This window comes from Ascaphus truei, chromosome 1 (genome assembly GCF_040206685.1).
Source record: "Ascaphus truei isolate aAscTru1 chromosome 1, aAscTru1.hap1, whole genome shotgun sequence".
In the NCBI taxonomy this organism is placed as follows: Eukaryota; Metazoa; Chordata; class Amphibia; order Anura; family Ascaphidae; genus Ascaphus; species Ascaphus truei.
Genome location: NC_134483.1, coordinates 321,412,482 through 321,436,925, shown reverse-complemented (window position 1 = coordinate 321,436,925; position 24,444 = coordinate 321,412,482). Strand labels below are relative to the sequence as shown.

Here is a 24,444-nt window from a genome sequence, read left to right as displayed (position 1 = left end):
TTTTTTAGCGACTGTCGCCAGTGATGTCACTGAAGGGTCACGTGTGGCGACTGTCACTAAAAAAATCTAATTTAGCCGGCTTCCAAATTTTCATTCGCTCCGTCACGCTTACTATAAGCGCTTGCGACGGAGTCAATTGATTTGTTTTGGAGTGACGTCGCGTCACAAGGCATTATAAGCACAGCCTTAGATATAAGCTCCCCCGCTACCAATTAACAAGAGCAGCATGTTATGTATATTCTGTGAAATGTGTCATTGAGATTTAGGCTTAAAGGAGCAATTGAAGCGGGACTTTAAAAAATTTTTTTTTTAACATACTGTAGTGCCGACGAGTATTCTAAAACAAATCTGGGGCAATCACCAACAAGACCCAGGTACATGCTGGGTACATGCTGCAACATTTCAGTGACATTTCTGCAGACAGACTAATGGCCCATCGGATTAACAGCGGGGGTCCCTGGCAGTCCCGTTCAAACTGAATGGGACTGCCAGGGACCCTGCGGTTTTAATCCGATGGGCCATTAGTCTCTGCAGAAATGTCACTGAAATGTTGCAGCATGTACCCAGCATGTACCTAGATCTTGTTGGTGATAGCCCCAGATTTTCCAAGGCAAGTTTAAGGCAAGTTTTAGAATACTCGTCAGTGCACCTGTAGGATTGAAGCAAGGGGTTTTCGGAGCTGAACCCCATTAATTTCAACTCCGGGGACTCCCTGATTCCCAAGATACTTACTTTCAAATGGGGTGCAGGTATCTCCTGCAAGTTTAAAGCTTCAGCGTCACGTGAGCCAATAGGAATCGAAAACTGATTACGCCATGGCTTCCTATTGGCCTGCATGACGCGGGAGCTAAAAATCGACCAATACGTGATCCCCGCTATCATAATAGAGGTGCTACTAGCACCCCATACAGAGGTAAGTATCTCCAGAAGCAGGTGGTCCACGGAGCTGTAATTAATGGGATTCAATCCAATGGATTCAATCCAATGTAAAACAAAACAACAACAAAAACAGCCACTTGGATAGCCGCTTTAAAGCAGCTCTCACCTACTCTTTTGTTATTATAGATTTTGAACTGTGCTATTTTCAGTTCTGTAGACCACCAAGTTCTACTTTGTTGCAGGTGTTAAAGCTCCCATTCGAGAAGTCCTAATTGTGGGCCAATAGGAAGTAACAACGGATGACTTTGCTTCTTCCTACTGGAAGACTGCAGACGGCATCTCTGAAGATCTAGGAAGCAAACTGGCAACTAAAAGGGTATATAACTGGGGAGGAGGGGTTGGAACTAACAAAAATAGCCTGGTACAGCTCTGGAGGCCCCCCTCCCCCCAACCCCGTAAAAGAAAATCAATGTCAGAAACTGAAGGGGTGTTTTGAAATGCATGATGCAGGTGTTAGGATCTTAGGGCTTTCTTTTTTTTCTGTGATTCCAAACATAGCCATTGATCAACAGAAGGATCTTCCCCAGCTCCTTTACTGAAAGAGTCCACAGGCTTTACATCACTAAACAGTCACACCTGTTAAAATAGCATGCGCATACCTGTGGTATTTTACAAACAAACACAGTGCTGCCTGTAAAAAAGAGGAGCTTTTAATACATGCAGGAAGTACATTTTTCAGTTCATTGTAAACTTCTGGAAGAGCCTGTTTATTCGTCTGACACTAGTAGAATATGCGCGTCAACGTAAGTCACTAGGACAAAACAAAACTGGTTCTTTGCTAGGGAATGTGTTGTAGGTCTGTATGGCAATGAAATAGTTTCCTGTCCTGACAACGCCTTTGCAATGGATTACAGAGAGCAAATCATTCACTATAAAATAAATACACTCACAATACATTAAAGCACAGTGGCGATAAGGTCACTACAGCAACCCAATGCTGATATCCACATGCATTGTTCTCTTAGTGGTGATAAAGCTCATCGCTTTATTATTATATTAAAGATTTACTAGATACTGGCATCTTTCTGGTGACATACGTTTAATGTTTTTTTTTTTTGTTTGTTTTTAAGCGTAATCATATATAAATATAGAACAATAAAGGCAGAACATCTCTACATCAGGTTTTTACAACTTCACGCCCCTAAGCACATCATAGCCTATTTGCAAAGCCCCAAACCGCATACAATGGATTTAGTTGAATGAAAATGAGGTTTGTTTTCAAATATGTTGGATGTGTGCACACATAGACCCCTCGTCAACATATCAATGTCATTAAATTAATTAACTTAAGTATAAATGAAATGCTTTTTACTGGTTAAGTGCAAAGCTTTTCAATTAATCTCCCCTAACCAACCTATATATTTATGTCCTGGCCAGTTGCTCTATGTACTCCCTTGTACACTTTCTTTAATATTAAGGCACATGAATCATAAAACAGAGAAGTCCCTATTTTGCACTGCTATACTGGTTGTCAGCATGGCTGAACAGCTTCAGATCATATGCACTAGCAGAGCACAGCAGGGAGCTGCTGATGCCTAAAATACCCTGACTATGCTCATGGCAGCACAAAAAAAAAAAAGCCCTATACTGTCCCATGCTGCTATTGTAGCTGTAACGCATTATTTCTGTAAATTTTGAAAGCAGCAGTCCCTATTTCACCCTTTTTTTAATTGTGCCTGAACCTTGGCGTCCCCCAGAGCTGATCCGTGGTCCCCTGACCTTTGGGGACCCCCAATGCCAGAATTTCTGGGGGGGATGGGGAGGGTTGTATCAGTGTGATAGACACAAAGGGTTTTAGGACGTTACATGAAAGTGTATCAGCCGCTACACAGACAAGTCCTATTAAAGATCTGTGTATATTGCATGTTTGCATATTTATCAGTGGTCCATTCATTCTCCATTAAATTATATATTTTATAGACGCAATCGGATATGATAGAAAACAATTGCTGCCTAATGTAAAGCAATGGTATGCCGTCTATTAAAGGAACATCCAGTTGGAAAGAGAAATGTCAACAAAATAAAAACAGAATGCTGACTATGTTTAGACTATTGTGCTCTGTCATTTTCATGTTTTTGGGAGCAATTGCACCTTTGAAACCAACAAGCAATAAAAAAAAACACATTTGAAGAGCAATTTACACCTAGTTACCCAGAGGGCCATTGCAAGATGTGCCTGACAATGAAACTCATGCAGATACACATTATTGTTGAGATGAATGGAATAACCTGAGTGTCTAACCTCCTTTAACTATACTGTACATGAGCTCAGCAGCATATATTAATTCACGACTACTAATCCCTTTGCAGCTAGTGGGACGTGCAATATAAAAGGATTTACTCTTGATTGTGTTTGCATTGGATTAGTTTCATGTCTCATGATGTGTCCAAGAATAGCTTCTACTGCAATATCAGTGCTAATCCTGACCTGTATTAATCCTTCGTTAGAAACGTACACAGTGGTCACACCACATCCATTGAGAAGGCTAGACAAGGGCAGTTTTGGCATAACAGCGGTCAGTATCATTCAAGTCATCCAGAATAAACAGACCCCAAAAAACACAATCATTACTTTAACCTCAATCACTAGGTGCCATCGTCTGGTTTGGGAGATGTTTATTTCTAGCCTAAGTGCCATCTCCACAAACCTCAGCTTCCTGTAGGATGCACTTGCTCTGCTCTCTAATTCTCTCTAATTCACCAAAATTGTAGGTGTATATTCTAGTAGTCACTGCATCTCATTGCTGTTATTCTAGCAACATGTGCCCAGAAAAGTAGTATTTTTTATTAGCTTAACATACGCTTGTTTACTGATGCTAGGCTTTGGTGTTTACTTGGTTAACATTATGCACATACTGTAGGAAAGGATGCAAGACATGAATGGTTGCTGGAGGGCCATTGGAAGAAAATATAAGCATTGAGAGGGCCACTGAATGAAATGGAAAATTTGGGAAGAAAGCATATCAAGTTTAAGGCATACTTAACAATGTACTTAATGCAACATAAAACTATATGGGCATGATTAATACTAGATAGGTGCAAAAATATTGAAGACCTCCAATAATTACAACGCTTTCCTAATCCCAATGCAGTCTGGCTGCTTTAAAACGTTGATGGAGATTTACTGTGGTGCACTAAAGCTCTTCTGGTTCTTACTCAAGATAAGAGGGCAGCTGGGGCAGAAAACTTTGAAAAGATGATGTGAAACAGGCCATTCTCCTATCTAAAGTGTCTGAAATTACTTAGCTAGCTTCAAAAGATTTGTCTTCATGCAGACCATATTCTGTCAAGATCCCCACAAATGGTCCTTTTACTTTGATATGATATCATCAAAACAGGAGATGATATGGCATGCGGATGGCATGCGGACACATAGGTGCACAGCGTCAACACCTATGGTAAAGGATGTGTTTGTTATGTGTTCACTTTCAGTGCTGGAGGAGTCTGCAGTGCATTCCAGAACAATACAGAGTGTTCCATGTTGGGCCCTAGAGGGCACAGCTTCCCATTGACACGGTTGGTGGCACATACAGTATGTACTGGCGCTGTGTACAGTGTCAACACTGTATAACAATAACAAACATTATTAGCCACAAACTTGACACAGGCTCACCAGAGTCTCCAATACAAAAACTGCCATGGAATGACATGTTAAAATCGGTTTCCCTCCTAAATAGTCAGTTTTTTCAAAAAACAAAACGTAAAATTAGGATAAGGGCATCAACAGATTTCTTATTTAGCACCTTTGTATGCAAGATAATAGGTTAATTTTGTTAACCCATTTGCTGTCAGGGTAAGGGATACAAATGGAAAAAGAATAACCAACTCCTGCGTGTAACATTTAAAGGGGCAATCTACAGTATGCAATAGCCAACATGTGTGTTTTTAAAAAGAAATTAGTTATGTAGTATTAGATAATATTAACTATATATTTTTTTTAATTAGACTCAATGCCATTTTAAATGCGTTTTAATATAATACACATCCCTTGATTTCTACAGCAGGTTTTAACCCACCTCCCCAGCAGTTCAAGATCTTTGCAACACTTTCCTGTTTGGGATATATTTGTTGCCAATATTCCCAGCAGTTTGAGCTGCACACTGTAACAATTGATAATCTTACCTTATGGGTAACTTGTTATTAAGAATACATTGTAGCTGCTGAGTTACACTGACTGAAGGATTGATTGAAACTGAAAGGCGCCATTTAGTGAACCCTAGGAAGCAGGATCTTTCCTGGCCATTTACAGAAGAACGGATCGAGTGGCAGCTTAGGTAATTAGTTTTCAATAAAGTTAATAAAAGACTGCATTAAAACTATTTTTTTTAATAAACAACACACAAAACCCCAGCAAGCTCTTTTTGGGAACCCCTGAGCCCCCCCAAAATATATGTATATAAGTGTCAAAAAGGAGAGCTATTGACCGTGGCAAATGTATACAACAAGCAACAGAGAAACCCAATGCTACATCCAATATGGAAAAAAATACACAGTAAAATACTTATATATTCACTTGAAAAAGGGTCATTTAGTTTAACCCTTTGGCCAAAGCGTTGTAAGCTTGCGAGCCACGACAAGGCAGACCCAGTTCACAGGTCCTAACACTACCAGATAAAATACTAATATACCTCTATTAGGATTACAATTCTCATTTACCTCTATTAGGAGGGAGAAAGACCAACATGGATCTATATCCAGTAAAATGAAAGGGACCTGCTGACTTGGGAAGTGGGGAGGGGCGGGCTATTTTTTTTAATGTGCCCTTGGATTGCTTCTTTCATTATAGCAGATGTCTATTAATGTAAAGGTCCTAGTAAACCCGTTTCCAAGTGGTAGTGCAGTTTCTGTTTCCCAGAAACCCTGTAACCAGTTCCTCGTTTGTTTCTCATGATATTTGCGATGCTAATACCAGCTCTAAATATAGAATAACACAAATAAACTCCAGTGATGATGACATGATGCTCCTGCCCATTACTGGTACTGGAGGCAACTTGGATCACATTCCAAAACAACACAGCATTCAGTACATACAGTAAATCTGATCTAGGTAAACATAGTCACTAAATATCACTGCATCATTCTACATCATCTCCATTTATAGCTGCTAATGTAACAGATTATGCTGATTATTATCATAGACATTCTAGTCAGCGAGTCATCTGTAAAAGTCTGTGCGTGTAAATGCTTACATTACATACTCCTCGGACCTGATGCTATTACAACGATCATGCAGAGGACACAAACATTTCTATTTATATTGCTAATTGCTGATCACAAGCTGTTATTTCTGGGGAGGATTCTAACAGCACATTGCTGAGTGCAAGCAAGCTATAAAAAAAAAATATTGAAAATAACACTTGTATCATTATCACACAATTACTGCTAAGATAATATATGTCAGCCACATTTTTATGTTAAGATGTTAATTTTTATATATATATATATAATCTATATATATATATATATATATATATATATATATATATATATATAGCAGTCTTTTTCGTTAGATTTTTTTTTCAAAAAAATACATCGCACATGTAGCGCAATATATAATAATATAATGTGTGTATATGTATATATATATATATATATATATATATATATATATATATATATATATATATTATATATTTATATGTATATTGTTTTATAAGTGTATTATGTATATATATACACACACACGCATACACACACAGATATACACACACATATACTGTTACTAACTGACCACCTGACCACCCTTAACCACCTCCCCAGAAACCCCACTGGAGCATGATGCAGACCCCACACTATGCCAACCATTGATAGCAGACACACATCAGATCAACTAGTCCCATTAGTTCTTGCTCTTGTAGGTTTAGAGGGATCACATCCACACACTGAGTGGTCAAATGTAATCACAATGTGTGGATGTGATCCCTCTAAACAGAAAAAAAAACCTCTGATTTTTTTTTTTTTTAGCAAAATCCTTTACTGCTTTATACTCCAGGGAACTGATCATTTACATGAATTAACATGACATAAATGTGATGTGTTTGCAATTTGTATATTACCTGTGAGAGGTGCTGAAGACAGCTTGACGTTCAATCCCTCACTGTAGATGTATTTTTAAATCCCCTTTGCTCGGATAAGGCTTCACCAATAACTGGGATTTAGAGCACACGCATCTGATAAGCTTGGATCAAGTGCAGAAATAGCTATAATTAGCAACGGGTTGAGGAAAATCTAGTCCTAGGAAAAGCTCATGAAATCCTTCAGGGGGGCAGCAGCCCGGTCATTTAGATGTAAAGCCAGCAGCTGCGGTATGAATGTCCCAGATCAGGCTTTTAGGCTGTTTCTCTCCCTGTCTTCAACAAGCAGCATGTGAGTTCTCTTTAGAGCCAATGCATGTCCTCCTGAGATGTGCCACTATAGTGTGTGCACAGCAAGAAGGATGCACAGCCACATCTATATGGTGCCTTGTTTTCTGCCTTCATGAGCACTTGTCTCATGGTATCGCAGCAGATTCAAAGTTCACTCCTCCTCTCTTTTCCCTCCCACACTCATCTTTTTCCCCGCTCCAGATCGCCCACTACCCCTCCCAACTTGTCCCATTCTGCTCCATGTTCCCGCCCTCTCCTTTCTACTGTATAGTTCCTCTATCATCTCGCTCCTACTCATATATCTTTCACATCCTCCTCCCCCAGCCTTCTCTGTCACCTCCCATCATCTGAATCACTTCTCCCTCCCAAGTAACCACCCTCCCACTCTCAGTCAGTCTCACACAGACAGTTGTGTGCAGTCTATCCTCCCTACAGCTGTAGCCTCAGGGCCAGTAGGGAGACAGCCTGGAAGAGTAGAGCAGAAGCAGCGTGTGGAACAGCTGAGAAGAATAACAGCAGCTTGACTCAGAATAGTGGTGGGTGAATTAGATGAAACAGACCTTTCATTTTAACCCATAACCTTTTAAAAAAAAATAAAAAATACTCTAAGGACTGGGTTGTCCCTGTGTTATTTGTGAGTCAGCTACACAGACTGAAGGCTTCATCAAGGTCTTTCTACTGTAAAACCAGTGATCACATTGTTATGGTATTTGGGGCAATCACTATATTTTAGCTACACTTGTATTTGCACTTTCTTTTTTTTATTAAAAAGACACTTCATTTAGTAAAGACTATCTGCCTTCCTGTTTCTCATCACACATATTGTATACATCTTTCTAAAGTTTCCCCAACCTTTAATCAGTTTAGAATTAATTTTATTTAGGCACAGTGCCTTTCCTAGGTTTATGAAAGAAACAAGAAACAAATGCTTAAGAGTCTGTATTAAGGAAAGGAAATGGTGCATTTGTTTTCTAAATGTTCTGCCTTCTACATAGTTATATTGTATTGATTGACACATGCACAACAAATCATTGTAATATTTTTCACTTCTATTGATGTCCCTCAAATCGCAAAAAAATAGGCAAAAAAACCCCTCTGATTTTTTTTTTAGCAAAATCCCTTACTGCTTTAAACTCCAGGGAACTGATCATTTACTGGAATTAGGTCTGAAAAGCGAAATATTTGCATGTAGATGTTATAATATGCACTGTTTCTCGATCACTTATTATTATCACAGGAGGAGGTTGATTGTAAAAATGTTCTCGTGGGCTTTGTGGAGATAATTTCCCTTTGCCATCTAGGTCCCTTTGAGACATAACCTACACCTGGAGGGTAATCTTCATCTGTAGTTCCTGTATGTCCATATGTATCTGGTGTGTGCTCATCAATAATATTATTTTATATAGCCTTGTGGCAGATATGGAGAATCAGGAAGTTATAAAGTTTAAAACCAGAGACAGAACATGAAACACAGACAGAGCCCAGTGCGACATCCATTGTCTGTGTTTCATGTTCTGTCTCTGGTTTTAAATATATATTGCCATGCTCAGTAGCACTCCTCTTTGACACTTATGCGCATATATATATTTATATATACTGTATATATATATATATATATATATATGTTGTGGTTATTTTGGGGGTTCAATATGAGCTTATAGGGGTCCCTGTATGAGTTATAAAGTTTAGACAGAAAACAGACAAAGAAGGAAAGAGAGGAAGTCAGTTGACATGTGAGGAGAAATAAATAATGCTGTAGAAAAGAGAGGCGGAAAGAGTTCATTACATCACAAGGTATTAAAGGAAAGAGATGTGGGGAATGAGAGAACAGTGAGGGAAGAGTGGAGGGGGAGAGTGGGCTGCGCTTATAGTGCCGGCGACAGCGACGTTGCGTCAAAACAAGTGCATTGCAGCCGTCGCGTGCACTTATAGTAAGCGCGACGCAACGGCTTTGTCGCGATAGCTGGAAGTCATCGCAATTTGATTTTTCCAGCGACCATAGCCTGCCGTCGCGTTGCCGTCGTCGGCACTATAAGCGTAGCCCAAGGGATGGAGTAGAAAGAGAGTGAGGGAAGGGGGGGGAGAAAGAGCGGGGGGGGGAGAGAACAGTGGAGGAAGTGTAAAGGGGAGAGAGAGAGAAGGAGGGATAGTAAAAAACATCATTATTTACAAGCTTTTATTCTGGTGTCCTCATAAAATACGCATTTTAATTTGTAATTGAACCCCATTAGGTCCTCCATGAGTTACTAAAACAGTAAGACACATATTTGTTCAGTGTAAATAATTCTATGCATAGATCACATAGAAATACATAATTGTGTTTGCATTTACTATGGCAGCCAACTTTATCCACAATTGTGTCCAGGAAAATGTAGATGAAACCGAGTATGCGATGTGAGTCAAGCTTAAAGACATTAAACATTGTCTCTCTTGGTATAGAGTTGATAACATGGTCACAATTATGTGCATAGTTCACATATTTAAGTTAATAATGAGCCACTTTTTATAAAAAAATGACTGCATAAACAGTACCATATACTGTACCAGTATTTATATTAAGCAGGGAGTTCTTAATCTGCGAAATGATTTACCCGTTGATCAGAAAACCAGAATGAATGGTTTAGACAAGGAGAATGCATTCAGATAGCGGAGGGCTTATACTGTAGATTACCCCAGGCAGGGATTTCCACCTCTCACTGTTTGTTTTTGCCTGGAGCTCTTCTCCTATTTTTCTAACTGCATGAAGACTCTTGTGTGGTCTTGAAAGACTCCACCCATATACATTAATTACCCAGTCAAGGTATATTGTCTGTTCTGGTGTGTGTGTGGGTGTATATAATATCACAATTAGATCATTTGTGGTGGGTGAAAAAGGTGACTAAAAAACCTCCACCGTAAAGCATATAGCAAATAAAAAGATCACTTGTGAGCACATTCACATGTCTTAGACAGGTCTGCAACCCTGCTTTTCGCCATTATCACCTACCATACTCAATTGCATGTAATTTCCGAGAATCCCTTGCTACAGTGTATGCTAGGTGATAATGGCGAAAAGCAGGGTTGCAGACCAGTCTAAGGCTGGGTCCCCTGTGCCGCTGAGCGCGCTGACCGTGCGGTGCTTGGCAAGGTTGCCTCTGGCTATTAAATTTTTTTATGTCCACGCTCACGTGGAGCGCGCGCACTCGTGCGCGGGCACAGTGCTTACCCACACTAGGCGCTTGCGTAAAAAAAATATCTGACTTTGAACCGCACTCAGCTTGCCTGCAACACCCATCCCTCCCCCCACGTGCTCTTGTGAAATAGCAAGGACACCCGGTGCTCATGCTTGGAGAGTTGGTGATGTCACCGCTCTCCAAGCATGGACGTGGTCAGTGGCACAGGGGACTCAACCTAAGACATGTGAATGTGATCACAAGTGATCTTTTTATTTGTGATAAATAGATAGGTAGGTAGGTAGATAGATGATCCTACTTTTAAGCAAAGTCTTGAAAGATAATATGACAATATGAAATACATGTGTTTGTAATTTCATGCGTGCATAATGATATGCAAGAGGAAAGCAGGTGATGGAGATAAGTAACTGTAATGTTAATTAAATGGAGTTTTTTATGCGTTTTCAAATGGCAAACAGGGTCAGGAAGCTGAAGCATAAGACAGTGTGTGGACAGGGTGAAGGTGTTATCTGATAATTATGCCTTGGAAACATAGCTGTGATGACTGAAACCAGCGGTCAGAGAATTAACCTAGTCAGAGATACCTGGGCAATCAGGGCTGAGTTAAGGCTGCTGTATAAGGTGAAAAAATTAAACTAAATACATATAATCAGCGCTCAAACCTATAAATGTTAACCTATATACTAAGTAAAATAAATAGGTGCTCTACAAACAAAGGAGGATCCCCTTTATGGGAGACCCTACACGTGATCCCTCACAGACTAATGTGATAGAGTGGGGAATGGCTGCCTTAGGAATATAACAAGCCTATCCACAAGGCATGTACTGTATACAGAGCATGAACAACAAATTACAAAAAACACAGAAAAACATATAGTACAAACAATGATTCCCTGGCGCCCTGACAGATATAAACCTGACAGAAAAATGTAGTCCCATGAATCAAATGATGATAGAGGATAAGATCCACAGTCCACAATGTCCCGTTCTTTTTAGTTAGGAGACTGATCTGGAAATGAAAACAAAACAACCATTGCGCAGTACCCTGTGGTCAGTTTTGCACACCCCCACCGTTGCTAGCTACTTACTTAAAAGTAGATTAAAATGGGCCTCAAAAGGTTTCTTTGCTCTCCTCGCGGTTGGCTCCGACTTGTTCCTGCTGCTGGTGACGTAGTCCTTACTTCCAGCGTCAGCACCACCATAAACCGAGTGGAGACAAGAATGGGCGCCAATAGTGTGATATCATAACATTTATTACTAAAAATATCAGGGTTAAAAACATGCACTCACATGCCGTATTGCCCTATGCGTGTCCTACAATGTGCCGTCCGCTTACATGGGAGGATGCCGAGGGATTGCAGGAGGAGTCTGGATTCGGCGTGGATCCCCGCTTCGTGGCCGCGACTCGGAGCGCCTAGTACCTCCTCCGATGACGTTCCCCGCCTATCGACCTCTCCTCCTCTCAATGGGTATGCACGTAGCAGCACGTCCTGGAAGCTCCACCCTACGCGCGTTTCGTGACTCTGACGTCACTTCTTCAGGGGTAATGGAGCAGTGGGGTCACTGGAGGTTATTTGTACCCTTGTGACTGGCTAACAAGGGATTCCCATTGGATAATAATCCTCACTGGGAACTCCTACTAGTTATTCACTTGTGGATGATGAAGGGCAATGCAGCTGACTTAACCACTTCATGTCCGGATGGTAACAAACACCTTATACATATATCCCAGCATAATGTGAATCATACATATAAAAATGGCAGTACAGGCTACAGTAAATATAATCTATAGCCAATACAGCTACTAATAAAAGATACATCATATAAAAAACATTAAAAAAATAATAACTAGCAACATTGTGGCTTTTAACCGCAATCATAGTTTTAATGATAGCTATTGGGCTAACTCCCTGCCAGTGCCAGCATAGAGGACCCAGAGGTGGAAAGAGAAAAAAGATTAATTAAAACATCAGATAACCTGGTTTTGCAATATCCAACATCAGCAGTATACAGACCTAACTATCCCTCAAAAATGCTGCCAGGTCAAATTCAATATTAAGTCCTTTCGGGGTCATGGTTTTAAGGGTATATATCCAGTAGCTTTCGCGTCTGGATATAAGATTTATTTTATCACCCCCCCTCCAATTCTGCTTGGGACATTCAATCCCTTTGCAAATTAACCCTTCAGGATTTTGCCCATGCTTACTTTTAAAGTGGCTGGAGAAACTATGTGTCTCCAGACCCCTTTTAATATTGTAAACATGTTCTGCAAGACGTCGTTTCAATGGTCTACCTGTTCGCCCTACATATTGTAGTCCACATGGGCACTCTAACAGGTAGACCACAAAAGCCGTCTTGCAGGAGATGAATGACCTAATGGGGAATTTAGTCCCAGTAACATTAGATTGGAAATTATTACATTTGGAGCTATACCCACAGCCAATACACTTACCACATGTGAAAAATCCATCCAATTCCTTTAACCATGTTGTATTATGTGCTTTCATGGAATTGAACGGACAGCTCGGGGATAGTTTAAGTTTTAGATTGTCAGCTTTTTTAAAAACTATCTGAGGGTGCTTGGGTAGGATTGATTTCAGGATTGCATCACCCTGTAGGATGCCCCAATGTTTCTTAATTATTTGTGTTATTTTATTAGACATTCCATTATATTTAGTAATGAAGGGAATAAACTCCACACCATCTAATCGTTTTGATCTCTTGTTATCCATACAAATAAGGTCATCTCTATTTACACTTTTTACAGTTCCCAATGCCCTCACAACCTTTTTCGAATTATATTCTCTCTGGATAAATTTATCCTTAAGATCATTGGCCTGCATCTCAAATATCTCTGGTTGAGAGCAATTTCTTTTGGTTCTTAAGAACTGGCCCTTTGGAATATTATTAATCCATCTATGGTTATGATGGCTAGATGCCAAGAGGTAGGTATTGGCATCTACCTTTTTGTAAAATGTCTTAGTCTCGATAGACCCTTTCTCAATGAATAATGTGAGATCTAAAAAGTCTATACTTGATGGGCTTGTGTTAAATGTGAATTTTAAATTCATATTGTTGTTGTTCAGATATGTTTTGAACTTCCCTAGATCTTCTGCGCCTCCACCCCAGATACATAGCACGTCGTCTATATAGCGTTTCCATAGTACAAGGCTCGCCCCAAATGGGCCGCCGGATTGGATGTATTCCTCCTCCCACATGCCCATAAAAATGTTGGCATAACTGGGGGCGAACCTTGCACCCATGGCAGTGCCACATATCTGGAGGTAGAAGCTATTGTCGTAACTGAAATAGTTATGCGTAAGGATATAGTGTATACCCTCTAATATAAATTCTCTGAATCCCTGTTCAAGACTGTCATCTTGATTTAACACCCTTCTAATTGCTCTGATACCTAGGTCATGATTAATGACGGTATACAGAGACGTCACGTCACACGTACATTTGGGTCACGTGTGACGTGACGTCTCTGTATACCATCATTAATCATGACCTAGGTATCAGAGCAATTAGAAGGGTGTTAAATCAAGATGACAGTCTTGAACAGGGATTCAGAGAATTTATATTAGAGGGTATACACTATATCCTTACGCATAACTATTTCAGTTACGACAATAGCTTCTACCTCCAGATATGTGGCACTGCCATGGGTACAAGGTTCGCCCCCAGTTATGCCAACATTTTTATGGGCATGTGGGAGGAGGAATACATCCAATCCGGCGGCCCATTTGGGGCGAGCCTTGTACTATGGAAACGCTATATAGACGACGTGCTATGTATCTGGGGTGGAGGCGCAGAAGATCTAGGGAAGTTCAAAACATATCTGAACAACAACAATATGAATTTAAAATTCACATTTAACACAAGCCCATCAAGTATAGACTTTTTAGATCTCACATTATTCATTGAGAAAGGGTCTATCGAGACTAAGACATTTTACAAAAGGTAGATGCCAATACCTACCTCTTGGCATCTAGCCATCATAACCATAGATGGATTAATAATATTCCAAAGGGCCAGTTCTTAAGAACCAAAAGAAATTGCTCTCAACCAGAGATATTTGAGATGCAGGCCAATGATCTTAAGGATAAATTTATCCAGAGAGAATATAATCCCAATAAGGTTGTGAGGGCATTGGAAACTGTAAAAAGTGTAAATAGAGATGACCTTATTTGTATGGATAACAAGAGATCAAAACGATTAGATGGTGTGGAGTTTATTCCCTTCATTACTAAATATAATGGAATGTCTAATAAAATAACACAAATAATTAAGAAACATTGGGGCATCCTACAGGGTGATGCAATCCTGAAATCAATCCTACCCAAGCACCCTCAGATAGTTTTTAAAAAAGCTGACAATCTAAAACTTAAACTATCCCGAGCTGTCCGTTCAATTCCATGAAAGCACATAATACAACATGGTTAAAGGAATTGGATGGATTTTTCACATATGGTAAGTGTATTGGCTGTGGGTATAGCTCCAAATGTAATAATTTCCAATCTAATGTTACTGGGACTAAATTCCCCATTAGGTCATTCATCTCCTGCAAGACGGCTTTTGTGGTCTACCTGTTAGAGTGCCCATGTGGACACATTAGAGTGCAATATGTAGGGCGAACAGGTAGACCATTGAAACGACGTCTTGCAGAACATGTTTACAATATTAAAAGGGGTCTGGAGACACATAGTGTCTCCAGCCACTTTAAAAGTAAGCATGGGCAAAATCCTGAAGGGTTAATTTGCAAAGGGATTGAATGTCCCAAGCAGAATTGGAGGGGGGGTGATAAAATAAATCTTATATCCAGACGCGAAAGCTACTGGATATATACCCTTAAAACCATGACCCCGAAAGGACTTAATATTGAATTTGACCTGGCAGCATTTTTGAGGGATAGTTAGGTCTGTATACTGCTGATGTTGGATATTGCAAAACCAGGTTATCTGATGTTTTAATTAATCTTTTTTCTCTTTCCATCTCTGGGTCCTCTATGCTGGCACTGGCAGGGAGTTAGCCCAATAGCTATCATTAAAACTATGATTGCGGTTAAAAGCCACAATGTTGCTAGTTATTATTTTTTTAATGTTTTTTATATGATGTATCTTTTATTAGTAGCTGTATTGGCTATAGATTATATTTACTGTAGCCTGTACTGCCATTTTTATATGTATGATTCATATTATGCTGGGATATATGTATAAGGTGTTTGTTACCATCCGGACATGAAGTGGTTAAGTCAGCTGCATTGCCCTTCATCATCCACAAGTGAATAACTAGTAGGAGTTCCCAGTGAGGATTATTATCCAATGGGAATCCCTTGTTAGCCAGTCACAAGGGTACAAATAACCTCCAGTGACCCCACTGCTCCATTACCCCTGAAGAAGTGACGTCAGAGTCACGAAACGCGCGTAGGGTGAAGCTTCCAGGACGTGCTGCTACGTGCATACCCATTGAGAGGAGGAGAGGTCGATAGGCGGGGAACGTCATCGGAGGAGGTACTAGGCGCTCCGAGTCGCGGCCACGAAGCGGGGATCCACGCCAAATCCAGACTCCTCCTGCAATCCCTCGGCATCCTCCCATGTAAGCGGACGGCACATTGTAGGACACGCATAGGGCAATACGGCATGTGAGTGCATGTTTTTAACCCTGATATTTTTAGTAATAAATGTTATGATATCACACTATTGGCGCCCATTCTTGTCTCCACTCGGTTTATGGTGGTGCTGACGCTGGAAGTAAGGACTACGTCACCAGCAGCAGGAACAAGTCGGAGCCAACCGCGAGGAGAGCAAAGAAACCTTTTGAGGCCCATTTTAATCTACTTTTAAGTAAGTAGCTAGCAACGGTGGGGGTGTGCAAAACTGACCACAGGGTACTGCGCAATGGTTGTTTTGTTTTCATTTCCAGATCAGTCTCCTAACTAAAAAGAACGGGACATTGTGGACTGTGGATCTTATCCTCTATCATCATTTGATTCATGGGACTACATTTTTCTGTCAGGTTTATATCTGTCAGGGCGCCACGGAATCATTGTTTGTACTGTATGTTTTTCTGTGTTTTTTGTAACTGCCGTATAAGGTGCCAGACCTGAGCAGGAAGTGAGAGAGATAATTCCAATCCAGGAAGGACACCGGAGGCTCTAGTCCCCAAGACAGAGGATTGCTACGAGCGGACACAAGCCTGCTGGACACAGACCTGTTTACGAGGAACCAGCCTTCCAACCCTGCAGAAGGGATTACTTGGACTCTCTTGGGGCAGAGTTCCCCAAACCCAGATAAAAACTTTTATATTTTCATGCCAGATGTTTGCATAATATTTTTTGACCTGGAAGTAGGCTAGCTACGCAGGGGGAATAGCTAGGGACCTACTGTATAGGTAGTCTCCCAAAGGGAGTAGAGTTTTATTTTATGGTTTGTTTTCCTTAAAGGGATGGTCTGCCTATTAATTGTCAGATTGTGGAAAATAAACCACTGAAGTTAAAACCTTACCCACTGTTTGGGTCTCTTCCTGACCCCACTGCGAGGCCATCCTGCCACACAGTGACTTTGCAAACACAATCCAAATATTCAATGTAATAGCTGTGATTATAGGCACTTGTGCATTCACAATATACACGAACTGAGGTGAAGACTGCCCTTCCCTAGTTGAATCTTGGGAAATTGAGTAATAGGTGGCAAAGGAGACCATGACCTGTACGGAAGATTCTCTTGTTCTCAACCAGTCATGAATGAGGGTTGTAAATGAAACTCATTAACTATTACATTGCAAAAATGTTGGCATTCTTTTGGACACACATGACACAACTACGCCTACAGTAGCTCTGTAACAGTGTTACTTACTAGAGTCTTCTTGTTGCACAGCTATGGAAAAGAATTGCACCAGATTTCTTAAAGTAAAAAAGCTTTTACTGGATTCTCTTTTTTTGATAAATATGCTGTTATTTGCCCCCGTTTTGCAGCAGAGAGGCTTTAGTACTGTTGATTGACCTCAAAGAGTTGAACGTTATTGCAATTTCTGAAAATCTGTCCTTGAATGAAAGCGTACATGATGTGGGGAAACTTAGCATCAAAATATGGCACACATTCACACATTGTTTAATTTCTGCCATATTTTGATGTGAAGTTTTATACATTATAATCATTGCATTCAGTTATTTCATTCAAGGCCATTTTGTTCATTGCTTTTCTGCTTTTAACCTAGCTTTTCTATTCAAGCAAAACAATAAAAGCCTTGGAATATTCTACGCGAAGAAAATATAGCTGAAAATATGATCATTATGAAAGAAAGTCATAGTAGCTTGTCAAAGAGTACACTTGTATTACATTTCTTAAGCTTTCTTTAAGAGGCATTGCAAATATATACAAATATTATGTTGTGCTACACGGATACATCTCTGAGGTTTCTGACAGTAAATATACATAAATAGTCTGAAAAGTACCGAAATTGCCCTCTTGGAACTGCCTACATGGTTGAGAACACAGACTAATTGATGAAAACACAAAGTAGTGATGGAGAAGCCAACGCTAGAGCAAAGATTTCCTCAAGTAAACTTAGGGGTTTACTGCATTGCTTGGGCAGGATCCTAATTCCTCCTTAACTAACCCATGACCTTAATTTGGCAGAGGTCAAAACAGCAACACTGAAAATAAATAGAAGCACTAGTCGTGGAATTCCATACTGACAGCTAACTATTACAGATATTGCAGAAGAGTGGACACCAATACTCAAACTTGTCTTTACTCCTCAACTGATGCTACCGAAAATTTCTTAACACTGACATGCAAAGTGTAATTTACTCTCAAATTGTATTACAATTGTTTTGTGATGCAACCTTAATGGAGCCACAAGGTTAATTCTGAAAACAAACAATAATAACAAATTATCCTAATGAGTTAATTAGTTTTTTTTTAACCTATCTATATATTTATTCATATATATATATATATATATATATATATATATATATATATATATATATATATATATATATATATATGCAAATATAGCTGTATGCTCATCTGCATGTCTTAGGCAGGTCTGCAACCCCGCCTTTCCCCATTATCACCCAGCATACAGCACTTCCACTGCAGCAAGGGATTCTGGGAAATGACATGCAAATGAGCACACAGTGTCACTTTTTGCCTCAATAACCATTTTTAACATGGTTCCCTATAGGCTTAAGCTTGCTGCATGGTCACAGCTCTGAGCACAGCCAGGGTTAAGGTGCATACCCAGAAAACCATAGATATATTTTACATTTTATGCAGATTGCAAGTAGACGTGCGCCACCTGAGACCTTGCAGAGAGATCTTTGGCACAGGGATAAGTGAAAAACACAGCCTTAAATGCCGAACTTGATATGAACGTCATTCCATAATCATATGTGCATCTTTTAATGCTCAGTGCTAATTCTATTTCTCATTTAACCTGACGTGAGCAAAGCAAGGCAGCAAGCTCACGGGAACAAGACGAAAAAGCAAGCTGAAGAGAGCAAGGTGAAATATCATGATGCATTAGTTACCCTAGTTCTCACCATAGCAACACATTTGAAATAATATAAATTTTGATAGTTGCATTCATTTCTTAATTTCTGATATTGGAAAGTTATATTTGAGTGGGGTTTTTTTTGTCTAATATTACATCAAGGTACTTGTATTTTGCATTATTTTTTTTTATTGTAGTTACAAACGTAAAAGTTTCAAAATAGCCCAATATACCGACACTAACATACACATTTCAAAAATAACTTACTTATAATTAATGCAATGGTAAACATTCCAGTGGTGTAGTGTAATATTTAGTCCACGTAACCACACAATGAATCACATGTGTACATGTTCTGTTTTATATTTTTACATAAACAAAATTAATGTCGACAAGGTTAATCCCAGATCAAGACTGGTGTCAAGGGGCGCTACTGCAGAAATAGGATCCCAGTGGCTGAAACCGTAGGGCAGGTAGAGAAGACAAAATAGGGGTTACATGCAGGGATCAAGGCAGGGGCAAAGGTTCCGTACACTGGGTCACACGCAGAAGTTCGAGACAGGTAGCCAGAGGCATAGTCAGGGTCACAAGCAGAGGTCTGGCAACAGGGATAGGAACTAGAACTGAAGCAGGGATAGAGACGGGTGTAGCCCTGGCCCCTTCGTGTTCCCCAGTTCCTGGTTTCTTCCCCCTTACATCCGCTACAGCGGGGGAGCGGGCATAGTGTGCTGCAGGCGCCGGCGCAGCATCGGAGCGGCGACTGCATCGCCAAATCTCTGGTGGTCTTCTCAGCAGGGCGCCCTCATCTTGTGTAGGGTCGCGCATGTGCAGAACAAAGCTGGCGGCATTACATTGTCGCGCATGCCCAGTGCAGCTCGCGCACGCGGCCGCAATGATAGAAGGCTCCATGGGGAACTACAACACCGAGAAGCCCCTGGTGCTGCTAACCACCTGATATCAGGGAGCCAATGGAGTGGCCAGATCTCCAGAGGAGAGAGATACATTTTGCGTGCAGAGGAAGGAAGGTCAGTAGGTGCCAGGAGAGGATAGGGGAAGGAGATGCAGGTGCAGAGAGGCAAGTAGCCTCTGCACTAAACCAGAAAAACCCCTAGGCCCCAGCTAGGCCCTGAGTCAGAAATTAGCTTGGGGCTGCTATAGGGAAAGGGCCTAGTATAGGGACCCTGCCCCTTTAGTACTGCAGAAAGAGTGAGGGACACAGCGTAAGCTGAATACCCCGGTGAGAGGTCTGGGACCAGGCTTACTTAGTAGTGAGAGAGACTGCCTTCAGGGTGGGACCACCCCTAAAGGACGACAGCCCCAGCGGAGTCCAGGACATCGTGGATCAGTGGATCCTTTGTGAAGATATCTGCGGGCCCGGGTGCTAGAGCGCCCGGCAGGTATCGTTAATTAGTGCACCAACAAAGCATACACAAATAGTGGCAGCGCTGACCACAGGACAGGGTGGGATGGGTTGTACTGTGGACATGGTGTGGCACACGGTGGTGGGATACACCTTGCATGGTGCGTGGGCAGTTGTACTCTTAGTCATAATAGACTATTAAGAGTAAAGTCCATTTCATTTTACAAGTGTGTCTGTTCATTGTGATTTGGTCCTGTGAGGGGCTACTCCCACTCCATTGGGATCCCTCACAGGTGCAGGCGCTGCACCATATTGTAAGTAAATCACCCCAGGCTCTCCATCGCGGAGGCTTAAGCTCCTGGGAGCCAACACGTAAAAGGCAGCACCGGTAGCTTTCTGTGTTCAGGGGGAAACAGGGCTACACGGGTAAGAACCAGTTTAAACAGGGAAGAAAAGGGGAGGTTTATAGAGGGCCTGGCTGAGGAAAGGACAGGTGCAGATGATCAGGGAAAGCAGGCTTCAGACAGTCTATAGGAATTGGCAGACAGGCAGAAGAGCAGTCCCAGTGGCCGAGCGAGAGAACTGCCGGATGGGAGCAGGAGCAATCAGGGATATACCTGGCAACTGTGTGATTTACATCTTTACATATGAACATGGGTGTGATGGGGACTATGTCACATAACTGCCAACTGATTCACTATTATTACACAAGGGGAAAAACCAAACCATTTATATTTAACTTACATTTTGTAAGTACCTCTGTCTATCTATTTATCTATGCTATAGGAATTTGAAAAAGACATGTTCTAGTTATGAATAACCTACTGTACCTAAACATTAAACACATTAATTTAATTCTAGGTTTTGTGGTCAAAAGGACATTGCAAATTGAAAAACTCTGACAGAGACCTAGATGACAGTCATGTGAGTGGGACAATTATAGAGGACGACTTGATGTTCCTCCAGAAGATGGGGTTGCTTCTATGATAAGAATCCCAGCAACTGCAATTGTAGCAGATGATTTTTTTTTAACAATGTTTTTAAAATGGTGACTGAGTAAAATATACAGTGGCGGGCGCCTTTCGTCTAAAGCGGCCGCCACCGCGGGTATTTTTAAACCGCGTGCAAACGCTGGCTTGTTTTTTTCTTTTCGGCACCGCAGGCGCTTCCTTTGTTTAGCGCCATTAGCGCTGAACGGAGAAACGGCCGGCGCGTGGCCGCGAGATGCGGCTGGCGCGCGGCCAAGTTCGGCGGCTGAAAAAAAAAGCCCTGAACAATTGCGGGTAAGTGTTAGATTAAAGGTGGCCGGTACAGTATAACTGGATGTCCTGTCACAATTAATATGTATTGTGATACCATCTAGATCAGTGGTTCCCAAACTTTTTAGGTTCAAGGCTCCCCAAGGCGATCAGGATTTTTCCGCGGCGCCCAAAGTAAAACAAAGTTGTATATACATACCTAACAGTTGCAGTGCGCAGTTGGTGTCTCTCTCAGACACGCACACTCTCAGACACACACTCTCTCAGACACACACTCTCTCAGACACATTCTCTCACTCACTCTCTCAGACACTCTCTCTCACTCTCTCTCTCTCAGACACACTTTCACTCTCTCTCACACACACTCTGACTCTCACTCTCTCAGACACTCTCTCTCTCACTCTCAGAAACACACTCTCTCAGACACACTCTCTCTCTCGCTCTCTCAGACACACACTCTCTCAGACTCTCACTCTCTCAGAAACACTCTCTCTCTCTCTCAGACACACACTCTCTCTCAGACACACACTGTCTCTCACTCTCTTAGACACACTCTCACTCTCTCAGACACACACACTCTCTCTCAGACACACTCTCACTCTCTCAGACACACACTCTCTCAGACACTCTCACTCTCTCAGACACACTCTCACTCTCTCAGACACACTCTCTCTCAATCTCTCAGACACGCTCACTCTCTCAGACACACACTCATTCACTCTCTCTCACATACACTCTCTCAGACTCTCTCACTCTCTCAGACACACTCTCTCTCTCAGACACACTCTCTCTCACACACACTCTAACTCTCTCAGAAACACACTCTCTCAGACCTCACTCTCTCAGACACACTCTCTCTCACTCTCTCAGACACACACTTTCTCATACACACTCTCTCACTCTCTCAGACACACTCTCTCTCACTCTCTCAGACACACACACTCTCACTCTCTCAGACACAATCTCTCAGACTCTCACTCTCTCAGACACACTCTCAGATACTCTCTCAGACACACTCTCTCTCTCACTCTCAGACACACCCTCTCTCTCACTCTCTCAGACACACTCTCTCTCACTCTCTCAGACTCTCACTCTCTCAGACACACTCTCTCACTCTCTGACACACACTCTTTCAGACAGACTCTCTATCTCAGACACACACTTTCTCAGACTCTCTCACTCTCAGACACACACTCTCTCTCACTCTCTCAGACACACACTCTCTCAGACACACACTCTCTCACTCTCAGACACACACTCTCTCACTCTCTCAGACACATACTCTCTCACTCTCTCAGACACACACTCTCTCACTCTCTCAGACACTCTCTCTCTCACTCTCAGAAACACACTCTCTCAGACACACTCTCTCTCTCGCTCTCTCAGACACACACTCTCTCAGACTCTCACTCTCTCAGAAACACTCTCTCTCTCTCTCAGACACACACTCTCTCTCAGACACACACTGTCTCTCACTCTCTTAGACACACTCTCACTCTCTCAGACACACACACTCTCTCTCAGACACACTCTCACTCTCTCAGACACACACTCTCTCAGACACTCTCACTCTCTCAGACACACTCTCACTCTCTCAGACACACTCTCTCTCAATCTCTCAGACACGCTCACTCTCTCAGACACACACTCATTCACTCTCTCTCACATACACTCTCTCAGACTCTCTCACTCTCTCAGACACACTCTCTCTCTCAGACACACTCTCTCTCACACACACTCTAACTCTCTCAGAAACACACTCTCTCAGACCTCACTCTCTCAGACACACTCTCTCTCACTCTCTCAGACACACACTTTCTCATACACACTCTCTCACTCTCTCAGACACACTCTCTCTCACTCTCTCAGACACACACACTCTCACTCTCTCAGACACAATCTCTCAGACTCTCACTCTCTCAGACACACTCTCAGATACTCTCTCAGACACACTCTCTCTCTCACTCTCAGACACACCCTCTCTCTCACTCTCTCAGACACACTCTCTCTCACTCTCTCAGACTCTCACTCTCTCAGACACACTCTCTCACTCTCTGACACACACTCTTTCAGACAGACTCTCTATCTCAGACACACACTTTCTCAGACTCTCTCACTCTCAGACACACACTCTCTCTCACTCTCTCAGACACACACTCTCTCAGACACACACTCTCTCACTCTCAGACACACACTCTCTCACTCTCTCAGACACATACTCTCTCACTCTCTCAGACACACACTCTCTCACTCTCTCAGACACACACTCTCTCACTCTCTCAGACACACACTCTCACTCTCTAAGACACACACTCTAACTCTCAGACACACTCTCTCAGACACACACTCTCTCAGACACTCAGACTCACACTCTCTCAGACACACACTCTCTCACTCTCTCAGACATACACTCTCTCAGACACACTATCTCACACTCTCTCAGACACACTATCTCACACTCTCTCAGACACACTATCTCACACTCTCTCAGACACACTATCTCACACTCTCTCAGACACACTATCTCACACTCTCTCAGACACACTATCTCACACTATCTCAGACACCCTCTCTCTCAGACACCCTCTCTCTCAGACACCCTCTCTCTCAGACACCCTCTCTCTCAGACACCCTCCCTCTCTCTCTCTCTCTCTCTCTCTCTCTCTCTCTCTCTCTCTCTCTCTCTCTCTCTCCCTCTCCCTCTCTCTCTCTCTCTCTCTCTCTCTCTCTCTCTCTCTCAGACACCCTCCCTCTCTCTCTCTCTCTCTCTCTCTCTCTCTCTCTCTCTCTCTCTCTCTCTCTCTCTCTCTCTCTCTCTCTCTTATCTCTCTCTCTCTCTCTCTCTC

At 41.8% G+C, this 24,444-nt stretch overlaps 1 protein-coding gene across 4 annotated transcripts in view; it reads right to left on the bottom strand.

Moving 5' to 3' along the window:
* RASGEF1B (RasGEF domain family member 1B) overlaps positions 1–24,444 on the bottom strand; it is a 629,898-nt gene that overhangs the window by 31,362 nt on the left and 574,092 nt on the right. Inside the window, exon 1 of one of the 4 annotated variants that reach the window (XM_075606483.1) lies at positions 6,996–7,528. The exons of 2 other annotated variants lie outside the window; for them this stretch is intronic. The gene's annotated coding sequence lies outside the window, so the exon portion shown is untranslated. Of the gene's footprint in view, positions 1–6,995; positions 7,529–24,444 lie in introns of those variants that run through there. One more of the 4 variants, XM_075606474.1, reaches the window with a different exon arrangement.